Consider the following 12,415-nt stretch of genomic DNA (forward strand, 5'->3'; position numbering starts at 1 on the left):
AAGTCAATAAACACAATACATCACATAAATAAAAGAAAGGACAAAAACCACATGATCATCTCGATAGATGCAGAAAAAGCATTCGAAGAGGTACAGCACCCATTTATGATCAAAGCACTCAGCAAAATGGGAATAAACGGGGCATTCCTCAACGTAATAAAGGCCATGTATGAAAAACCTACAGCTAATATCATACTCAATGGGCAAAAACTGAAAGCTTTCCCACTAAGATCAGGAACACAACAAGGATGTCTGCTTTCACCACTTCTTTTCAACGTTGTATTGGAAGTCCTAGCCACAGCAGTCAGACAAGAAAAAGAAATAAAAGGCATCCAAGTAGGAAAGGAGGAAGTAAAGCTATCATTGTTTGCAGATGATATGGTAGTGTACATAGAGAACCTCTTGACTCTACCAAAAAACTCCTCAACCTAATAAGTGAATTTGGCAAAAGGATGGGATACAAAGTCAATATTCAGAAATCAAAGGCATTTTTGTACACCAGTAATGAAAGAGAAGAAGAAGAAATCAGAAAAAAAAAAATATCACTCGATATAGCAACAGGAAAAATAAAGTCCCTAGGAATAAATTTAACCAAGGAGGTAAAATACCTGTACGCAGAAAGCTATACAACGTTGAAGAAAGAAGTTAAGGAAGACACAAATAAATGGAAGCATAGACTGTGCTCATGGATTGGGAAAATTAATATCATCAAAATGTCCATACAACCCAAAGCAATTTATAGATTTGTCCCTATTAAGATACCAATGACATATTTCACAGAAATAGAACAGATATTTCAAAAATTTATATGGATCCACAAATGACCCTGAATAGCCACAGCAATTTTGAGAAAGAAAAACTAAGTAGGAGAGATCACAATAACAGACATCAAACTCTACTACAAAACCACTATACTCAAAATAATCTGGTGCTGGCACAAGAACAGACCCATAGACCAGTGGAACAGAATAGAAAGCCCAGGAATAAACCCAGGTCTCTATGGGCATCTAATATTTGACATGGGGGGCAGGAGCTTATAATGGAGCAATAATAGGCTCTTCAACAAATGGTGTTGGGAGAGATGGACGGCTACATGCAAAAAGTTGAAATTGGATCATCAGCTGATGCCATACACAAAAATAAACTCAAGATGGATAAAAGACTTAAATAAAAGTCACAACACCATAAAAGTCCTAGAGGATAACATTGGCAGGAAACTCTCAGATATCCCACGCAGCAATTTTTTCACTGATATGTCTCCTAAAGCAAGGGACATAAAGGAAAGAATAAACAAGTGGGGTCTCCTCAAAATAAGAAGATTCTGCAAGGTGAAAGAAAACATCAGCAAAATGAAAAGGGAGACAACCCTTTTTATACATCAGATAGAGGTTTGATCTCCAAGATAAATGAAGAACTCACTCTATTCCACTCCAAGACGACAAATGATCCAATCAAAAAAATTGGCAAAGACCTGGGCAGACGCTTTTTCAAGGAACAGATACAGAGGGCCCAGAGACATTCAAAAGGATGCTCTGCATCACTAGCCATCAGAGAAATGCAGATCAAAACCACCATTAGGTACCACCTCACACCGATCCGAATGGCCATCATAAACAGATCAACAAACAGCAGGTGCTGGCAAGACTGTGGAGAAAAGGGAACACTCGTACACTGTTGGTGGGAATGCAGACTGGTGCAGCCAGTGTGGAAAGCAGTGTGGAATTTCCTCAAAAAACTGAAAATGGAACTTCCTTTTGATCCAGTGATTCCCCCTGCTGGGACTATACCCTAAAAATCCTAAAACGCCAATCAAAAGAACCTATGCACCCAAATGTTCATAGCAGCACATTTACAATAGCCAAGTGTGGGAAGCAACGTAAATGTCCATCGGTAGATCAGTGGATCAAAAAACTATGGTACATTTACACAATGCAATACTACACAGCAGAAAGAAAAAAAGAACTACTAGACTTCGCGACAGCATGGATGGAACTGGAGAGCATTATGCTAAGCGAAATAAGCCAGGGGTCGAAAGACAGATATCATATGATCTCACCTATAAGTGGAACCTAACCAACCATACAAAGCTGCAAGGAAAATAAGACCAGCAACACTGAAAGGAAAATAAATCAACAGAGACAAGAGGGAAGGAGGGAAGGGTCAGGGAAAAGGAAGGGAAGGGGAAAATCAAGGAACATATAGCAAGGACTCATGGACAAAACCAAAGGGGAAAAGCTGAGGGAGGGAAGGAGGGAGGGGGCAAGGGAAAGTGGTGGGGGGGAGGCAGAGACAAATGTATTTGAAAAAATAAATTAAAATAAAATTTTTTAAAAAAAGGAAAACATTTTTAGGAAACAAGAACAACATTATTTTCTAAACAAAAAAAAATAGTGCATACCAGTTTTATTTATTACTATCAATCCAAAAACCCTAAAGAAAATATTAGCAAACAATTTAATACTACATTGAGATGTGTTATGACTAACTGCAGTTTATGTAATAAATACAAAGATAGGTTCATTTTGTTTCAATACATTTTCCAATAACCTAGTGAAAATGAAGAAGGGAAGAAAAAGAAATTGTGCCTCCATAGTCCTGATGACCCAAGACATCATGACCCAAGACACCAGAACCACATGGCAACAAATGGTCAGACAAGGCTTTCTCTCTCCTGTGAATTTGGATTTAGGTCCAAAATTCCTAGTTGGCTATTCAATCAGTGAGGTCAAGGTGACCTGACTGTATTTAGTCATGTGTATGGAAAAGAGGAGAAAAACAGAATGCAGAAAAAGATGAAAATGAAGTAGACATGCGCAGAGAAGAGATGGAAGTGTGTAGTCTGAGAGAGAAAGAGAGAGAGAAGCTTCTCTTGGCCTTTGCTTTTCAGTTTCTGCTTACAGTTCAAGTTAAAACTTATGAATTGTTTATTTCTGGAATTTTCCATTTACTATTTTTTGACCATGATTGACCATGCATAACTGAAATTGCAGAAAGTGAACCACAGATATGGAGAACTCCTGTGTATAAACTCTTCCATTTTTTTAAAATTTTTATTAATAATAATTTAAGGTTCTTGACACCTCCAATCCACTTTTCCCTGTAGATCATGACATTTTATTTTATTATTTTTATTGATATATAGTTAACATATTATATTAGTTTCAAGTGTAAAACATAATAATTTGATATTGTATATATTAGGAAATGATCACAATAAATCTAGTTAACATCTGTCACCACACATAGTTACAAAACTTTTTTCTTGTGATGACAACTTTAAAAAAAATATTATTATTGTTCTATTACAATTGTCTCAATTTTTCCCCCTTGCCCTTCTCTGCTGATCTCATCCTCTAATCCCACAGTCAATTCCCACACTGTTATTCATGTCCATGGATCATTCATACATGTCCTTCATTTAGTCCCTTCCCCTTCTTTCCATGATTGTACCTTTCCCCCCTCCTCTCTGGTCACTTTCAGTCTGCTCCATGTTTCCATGCCTATGGTTCTATTTTGTTTGTTAGTTTATTTTGTTCATTAGATTCCAATTATAGGTAAGATCATATAGTATTTGTCTTTCACCAAGTGTCTTATTTCACTAAGAATAATAGTCTCCAGTTCCATCCATGCTGTTGCAAAAGGTAGTAGTTCCTTCTTTCCTTTTGCTGAATAATATTCTATTGTGTGAATATACCAAAGTTTTTTGATCTATTCCTTTACTAATGGGTACTTAAGCTGCTTCTAGCACTTGGCTATTGTAAGTAGTGCTTCTATGAACATAAGGGTACATTAAGTTCTTTTGAATTGGTGGCTATGTATTCTTAGGGTATATTCCCAGCAGTGGAATCACTGGGTCAAAAGGCAGTTCCATTTTTAGTTTTTTGATGAAATTCCACACTGCTTCCCACAGTGGCTACAGAAGTCTGCATTCCCACCAACAGTGCACTAAGGTTCCCTTTTCTCTGCATCCTTGCCAGCACTTGTTGAATTGTTGATTTATTAATGATGGTCATTAATCATTAATAATTATAAATAAAGTATGAGATGGTATCTCACTGTAGTTTTCATTTTAATTTCCCTGATGGCTAGTGACATTGAGCATCTTTTCACATGTCTACAGGTCATCTGTATGCCCTCCTTGGAGAAGTGTCTATTCAGATATTTGCCCATTTTTTAATTGAATTCTTTGCCTTCCTGGTATGACTTTTGTATATATTTTGGAGATCAAACCTTTGTCTGATGTATCAGATTTACTGTCTTAGCAAGTTTCAAATATATAACACAGTATTATTAACTATAGCCTCCATGCTGTGCATGACATCCCCAGGAATTATTTTATAACTGGAAGTTTATACCTTTTTACCCCCTTCACCATTAGACCCACCACAGACACCCAGATCAATTATTAGTAGTATTCAATAAGAAAAATACAAACATTAATTCTCTTTACTTACTTCTATCATACAAGATAATATCATGTTATTCTTATTTTACCTATATTATTCTTAATCACATTCATGTTGAGTCCATTATGAAATTATTTAAATTATAAGAATTTCCAGATACATTATGAATGGTACATAAGTCATCTAAAGATAGAGAGAAAAATACAAGTATCAAAGGCAATACAAAATGCAGATAAAGTATTGTAACAGTGAAATCAAGTTTTCATTTTTCTCTGATAAACTTCATGCTAGTAGAATAATTATAGATTATTCCTCTAAGGGTTCTTCCTGCACTGGATATATGCATTCACAGAGAGAAACATAGAAGAAAGTTTCCTTCCCATTTGCCTTCCACTCCTCCTGAGTTAATCCCCAAATTCTGTCCTACAAAGAATTTATTCTATAACTCTAGTCCTGCAATCCATTGCATTGAAAGTTAAATAATGCACAACAGGACTCTACATTTACATAAAATGTAGGTCTTGCACACTCAGCAAAACTGTATAACATTTTGCAGAACCTGTACTTGTGGTATTTTTTTGTGATTACATTTTCTGATGTATTTACTGAATATGCTTATTATATATTTGAGAGAGAGAGAGAGAGAGATCTATATATACATAGAGAGAGAGAGAGAGTGAAAGTAAACAATTTCCTTTTCTTGAAATTGATATATATATAGGAATCTCCAGTCAAGATGGAGGCATCGGTGAATACACTTTGCCTCCTTGCACAACCAAAAGAAGGACAACAAATTTGAAAACAGAAAATAACCATAACTGCCAGAAAATCAAACTGTATGGAAGTCCAACAACCAAGGAGCTAAAGAAGAAACATTCAGCTAGACCAGAAGGAGGGGTGGAGACAGGCAGCCGGGGTGGAGAGGGCGTGTGGCAAGGCAGCGGCTGGTGGACTGGGAGGTTCCAGTTTCCATGAGGATAAACTTGGAGGAACAGCTAGGGAGTGAGACCAACCCTACAATCCAGTGTTCCACATGGGGTAAAGGAAAGCCTCAAAACCTCTGGAGGTGAAAACCTGTGGGGGTTGTGGCAGCAGGAGAAACTCCCAGCCTCACAAGAAAGGTTGTTAAAGAGACCCACGGGATCCTAGAATGTACACAAACCCACCCACCTGGGAATCAGCACCAGGAGAGCCTGTATTTGCTTGTGAGTAGTGGAGGGAGAGGGTAAATGAAAGCGAGCAAAGAGCCAAGCAAGCAGCATTATCCCTCTTGGACCCCTATCCTATACACAGCATCAAAACGCACAGACCTGGGTTACCCTACCCTGGTGAATACCTAAGGCTCTGCCCCTCCATACGTAACAGGGATGTTGAGGCAAAGAAATATCGCCCAAATGAACGAAGAGATAAAAGTTCTAAAAATAGAACTAAGTGATGAACAGATAGCCAACCTATCAGATGCACAATTCAAAACACTGGTAATGTAGATGCTCACTGAATTGGTTGAGTATCTTCACAAAATGGAGGAAAAAGTGAAGGCTATACAAAGTGAAATGAAGAAAAATATACAGAGAACCAACAGTAAGAGGAAGGAAACCAGGACTTACACAACGATTGAGAGCAGAAGGAAGAGATAAACATTCAACCAGAACAGAATGAAGAAACAAGAATTCAAAAAATGAGGAGAAGCTTAGAAACCTCTGGGACAACTTTAAATGTCCAACATCCAAATCACAGTGGTGCCAGGAGGAGAAGAGGGAGAGCAAGAAACTGAAAACGTACTTGAAAAAATAATGAAGGAGAGCTTTCCCAATCTGGCCAAGGGGAATGAAACAGACTTCCAGGGGATCCAGGAAGCTCAGAGAGTCCCAAGGAAGTTGGCACACACCAAGACACATCATAGTTACATTACGCAAGATTAAAGATAAGGACAGAATCTTAAAAGCAGCAAAAAAAAAAAAAAAAAGGAGACAGTTACCTACAAAAAAGTTCTCATAAGACTATAAGCTGATTTCTCAAAAGAAACCGTGCAGGCAAAAAGGAGCTAGCAAGACGTATTCAAAGTCATGAAAGACCAGGACCTACATCAAGATTACTCTATCCAGCAAAGCTATCATTTGGAATAGAAGGGAAGATAAAGTGCTTCCCTGATAAAGTAAAGTTAAAGGAGTTCATCATCACCAAGCCCTTATTATATGACATGCTAAAGGAACTTATCTAAGAAAAAGAAGTTCAAAACCATAAACACTAAAAGAACAACAAACTCACAACTATCAACAACTGAACCTAAGAAACAAAAACAAACTAACTAAACAACTAGAACAGGAAGAGAATCATAGAAATGGAGATCAAGAGGGTGGGGGAAGGGGGGGAAGAATCGGGGGAAAGGTTCAGGGAATAAGCAGCATAAATAGTAGGTACAAAATAGACAGGGAGAGGTTAAGAACAGTATAGGAAATGGAGAAGCCAAAGAATTTATATGTATGACATGAACATGAACTAAGGGGGAAGGGGAATGCTGGGGGAAGGGGTGGTGCAGGGTGGATGGGAATAAAGAGGAAGAAAAAAATAAAAACTAATTTAAAAAAAGAAGGAAAAAAGAAATTCAGAGAGAGAGAGAGAAACAGACATTTTCTCTCCCATTATCAGGCCATTTGGAGATGGAATGTGAAGAAAGTAAACAATTTCCTGTTCTTGAAGAACTTTCTTGGACTATCTCTCTCTCTCTGTACATATATATATATATATATATATATATATATATATATATAGTATCCTTCTCTCTCTCTCATTATATATGTATACATATAATATATAGTATCTTTCTCTCTCTCTCTCATATATATATATATATATATATATATAAAATCTACCTAGAGAGAGAGATACATTTCCTATATAGAGATACATATTCATATATTTTTCTATATATATAGAGATATATATATATACATATATAGATATTATATAGTATGTGTAATATTCATAGAGATACTTTATCCATATATCTTCATATATATATATAATGTCTAATTTCACCATTACATTGTGTTTTAACACTGAAGTTGTCTTTAAAAAATACAATGAATGTTGCATTTGGACCAGGGAAGGAAATGAAACTGTGAAGGAGACAAAGAAGGAAAGCCATCAAGACCTTGAAATAACCTCAAACCTCTTTTGATAGGATCTACCCTTAGTGCCCTTGCCAGTTTCTTGGGCACTCTGATGGAATCACTCTTTGCTTTGAATCTTCTCTTCCAAGCCATATTCCAAGCACATAAGGAAGATATCTTTCCAATCTCTAGATCTAGGTGACTGTTTTCTTAAAATCTCTTAACATTTCCTTTCCACATGAACCATATAAAATGTGTAGACATGATCTACCGTTATATGTATAGCACTTGTCAATTTGCCACCTTTTCATCAAGTATTCATTCAAATAATAAATAAATGTTTTAATGTCTACACTGACAGAAACTTTAGCATAGTAATTTAGAATATGGGCTCAGGGAACAGACCACCTAGATTTTTTAGAAGTTACTCTGATTAATAGCTGTGTGAAATTAGGCAAGCTAATTAAATCTCCAAGCCTCAGTTTCCTCATTCATTCAATGAAATGGGAATAGCCCCTACCATGTTGTGCTATATGGGGACTAATGAGACAATCAAGGCAATCAATGAAGAATAATGTTCCATGCCTTTTGAGCACCCAATAAATGCAGATGATCATGGTGATAATGGGTCTGGTGTCTGATGGATTCCTGTGTGTAACAGACTGAAGAGAGGCAGAAATGGACAGGTAGGAAAAGTGGAGCTGGGTGCCCTCTGGATAAAGTTGGCAATAAATAATGTTAACTTGGGGGAGAATACTAAAGTGTAAATGAGGAAAAATGAATTTGATGGTCACATATGTAAAATTTGGTGATAAATTAGCTTCACAAAATTAGGGGCAGAAGATGTCAAGGATCCTTTCCAGCTTTTCTTTAATTTGTGGTAGAATGAAGGAAGATTAGGTGTGAAGGGGTCCCAGGACAAGGACCAAGAGGTGGAGTAGAAAATCTTGGAGTTGGCTTTGTACATGTTGAATCTGATATACCTAGGAGCCATCAGAGGATACACATCATGCAGACAACTGGCTGTGCTGAAAAGTAGTTCAGGAAAACCCATCAGAAGTAGAGCTTCATCTCTCCGTAATCATGACCTGTGGTTTACAGTCCAATAACACTAGTCTTTAAAGTTTCCCATATTTTTTTTTACATCCATGTCTCTTATCACAGTATTACTTCTTGCAGGAACGCCCTTACCCAATCTTCTTCACCTGGATACTAGGTCCCATCTTTAAGGCTCAGCTAAGATAAAAACTCCACCAATAAGCTATCTTATTGGACATAGTCAAAAACCTTGTTTTTATTTTTCTTAGTTCACAGCTCTCCTTGAGGTTAAATGTGGTCAGTAGATAATATCCCACACTAGGCCTCACCCTTAAAAAACAAAACAAAAAACAAAACATGCGGTCCTTCTCATCCCCAGCTGCCAGCCTCATGCATGGAGTCCAGAGTGGACTGTGAGGCCCTGGAGATGCCAGAGCTTCTGAAACCTCAGGTCAAAGGTGCTCTGAGAAATACGTCAAATATATAGAAATGCATGAGCAAGAGGAAGTCCTTCTGTGTTAACCTGTGGATATTTTGGAATACTTACAGTAATCAGCCTACCCTGAAATCTGCTTAATTTCCCATGACTACATTGTGTACTTCTATAACTTCATGAAGGCTCATGGCATGTTTGTATCATCATCATGCTTTTCATATGGAGTTTCATAGTGGCTTATATGCCTGTGTCTCAAAAACTATAGGTTCTATGAGGGCAAAGTCCATACCTTTCTCTTCATTTAACTCTTATGTCCTAAAAAGTTCCCTGGAATAGTTGGTTCTTGGTGGTTATTTTATTTTTCCTAATTATGGTTACCCGGTAGTTTATTACTTGCATGCAATTAAACAAGAAACCAAAACCACAGAACAAGTACACAGGGTGGGGATTGCAGGGTAGGGAATAGATATAAAAACACATATGTCCAGATTTCACCAGAAACCTCAAGTATCCACCTCTTAAGTCTATAGTAGAAGGGTAATAGAAGGGTACCTGCCACAGTGCAGATCCTTCACCCATCACCCTTATTCTTGGGTGCCCAAGTAGGACCAATGGTCTTACTTTTGAATCCAGAGTCCTCAGAATGGCTGCTGAAAGTCCATAAACAATACTCTCCAACTGCGTGAATCTGGTTGAAAACAGATGCTGCCACAAACCTACACTTAACTGTATGAGAGTCAAATTTGTGTTACAAAAAAAACTAACTTTAGGGTTTAATTTGTAAGTTTTAACCAGAGGAAACAACATACTCCTTAGGAAAAGGTAAATGATTGAGAAGACAGGCCCTGGGTAAAAATTATGATAGCACCTGGAGCAGCTAGGCCTGCCTGAGAGAGAACCATGGGCTCTGCCCCACCACTAGAGGGACAGCTCCTGTCTGACACTCGGCAGGCCTGGTCCACAGGTCATGCACAGCTGCTATATATCTGAGTCATAAAAGTCTTCCAGCTCATCTAGAAATAAGTCCTATTAGTCTTCAGATTTTGTCCCCACCTGCAGCCAAAAACATAAGCAACATCTCACACAGTTCAAAGGCAACAGTCTCTTCTTCATTGTAGTCAAAAGGGTTGCTGTTCTTTCTTTCCTCAGTGAGCTCCCAGAAGTGGTTTCTTCACTGGGCCCAGTATCTGCTTAATGTTTCACTTGGTGTTTCTGTGGCTCCCCTCTATGGCCATCAGGGTATGTAGGCTTGTAAAAACAGCTCCTTCCAAATGCACAGCTCCTATGTCCTTTACCAAGATATCTACACATCTTCTTGCTCATTGCCTCTTGTATTTATGAATGACTTTCTGCTCTTCCTTCTCCTCCACCCAGTACTCACTTAGAATGACAAAGTTAAAAGTGATCCAACATTCTTGGCAGGACTTTGTAATCATGCTCTCAAATTGGGTAGCACTCCTCCACTTGCAAATACACTTGAGACACTTGAGTGTGTGGTTATATTTGGAGAGAATCCTGAAGCAGCACTCATTGGAGTTGGCTTTCTCATAGACCACCTCCATGCAAATTCCACACCCTTTGTCTTTAGTGTGCTGGACAGAAAACAAGGGCTTCATGTCCTTCTCATGGGCCTCATGTGGTCTGTGCAAGATTTTATGTGATCTCTGGGCACCATCCACAGGATGAAGGACCTGCAACCCACACAGACCACAGGAGTTTCCATGGAGATACACACAGTTCTCCCCATAGTGGCACACGCCAACTGAAGATTTATTTTCACTGCAGGCTGCTCCTTCTCAGAGTCTTCAGTGGTCACTGAGCCCTACAAGGGTGCCTCAGTGCAAGAAGGGACAATACAGCCACAGTAGGGAAGTCCAGGAACAACCTAATGGCATTAGCCCAGTCTTCTGAACCTGCCCCTACAGTAGTAAAGTTTGCATTTCTTGATTCAGCCGTATCTATATTCATTTCAACAATTGGTCCAACTACTGATGAGAGACTTGAGGAAGCAGCAAGGGATGAATTTGCAGATAGATCTCTAGCAATGACTTCCTGTTTCAGTGGTTTGCTATGTTCATATCTGCAGCAGTCTCCATAAATATAGTACTCTCACTGAAAAATACTTGCACACTATACTGTATGGACTGTCAGAGAGGTCATGTGTGTAGCAGCAGTTATCTCCTTTTTTACAAACCCTATGCATAAAATACAAGTCTGGTCTTGGAAGGAGTCAAGATGACATGGCTATCATCTTTGCCATGTGGAAGGATGCTAAATAGTCTTGACAGGACAAGATTGATTGGTGGATACAGGCCTACCTTAAAGAGATAGAAACATTTCAAATAAATGACCTAACCCACTAGCTTCAAGACATGGAGATAAAAAGACAAACAAATACCAGAGCAAGTAGAAGACAGGAAATAATCAAGATCTGAGAAGAACTGAATTACATAGAGACTTAAAGAACAATTCAAGGATCAACAAATCCAGGAGTTGGTTCTTTGAAAAGATAAATAAAATTGACAAGCCTTTAAGCAGACTCATCAAGAAAAAAGCAAGAAGACCCAAATAAATAATATCAGAAATGAAATAGGAGAAATAGCAACTGATACCACCGAAATGCAAAGGAGTGTAAGAAATTACTATGAACAATTATATGCCAAGAAATTTGGAAACCTCAAAGAAATGGACAAATTTCTAGAAAAATATAGCCTTCCAGCACTGAATAAAGAAGCAGAAAGCCTGGACAGACCAATAACAGCTGGTGAAATTGAAGCAGTCATCAAAACTCCTGGCACACAAAAGCCCTGGACCAGAGAGTTTCACAGAAGGATTTTACAAAATATTTAAGGAAGAGCTAACCCCTGTCCTTCTCAGACTATTCCAAAAAATCCAAGAAGAGGGAAGACTCCCAAACTCTTTTAATGAGGTCAGCATCATCCTAATCCCAAAACCAGAAAAAGACACAACCAAGAAAGAACACTACAAGCGAATATCACTGATGAACATAGACACTGAAATCCTCAACAAAATATTGGCTGTCACACTGCGCCGAGATTATAGGGGTGTGCAGCCATGGGGGAGTGCCCCAAAGAGTGCAGCGCTCCCTGAAATATGAGGGAAACTGGCTGGAGCCAGCTGAGGTGGGAGCAGGGCTCTGAAACCCACAGAGCCTATCCTGGGGTTGTCAAGAATGAGGAAGAAAAAATACAATAACGTTGCAAACACTTCTCTGTTTGCCGGGAGAGCAGACGGGGCACTTCCCTCCCATTAGAGAAGGCCGTGGCACATCCTCCTAGTGGGGAAGGCTAAGGCACATCCCCCTAATGGGGAAGGCCACGTTGCCCTTTGTTCCAAGGCTTTTATTGAAAAACTTATCAGAGGGCTAGGTAACAGGAATGCATACATACACTTGTTACATT

At 38.5% G+C, this 12,415-nt stretch overlaps 1 pseudogene; it reads right to left on the reverse strand.

Annotated features, from left to right (window-relative positions):
- Window positions 1–9,971: 9,971 nt before the first annotated feature.
- LOC129087952 (E3 ubiquitin-protein ligase makorin-1-like) lies at window positions 9,972–11,196 on the reverse strand (annotated as a pseudogene).
- Between the last annotated feature and the right edge of the window lie 1,219 nt (window positions 11,197–12,415).

The sequence above is a fragment of the Pteronotus mesoamericanus genome, unplaced genomic scaffold (genome assembly GCF_021234165.1).
Source record: "Pteronotus mesoamericanus isolate MK-2021 breed Mesoamerican mustached bat unplaced genomic scaffold, CSHL_Meso_final scaffold_54, whole genome shotgun sequence".
Lineage (NCBI taxonomy): Eukaryota > Metazoa > Chordata > Mammalia > Chiroptera > Mormoopidae > Pteronotus > Pteronotus mesoamericanus.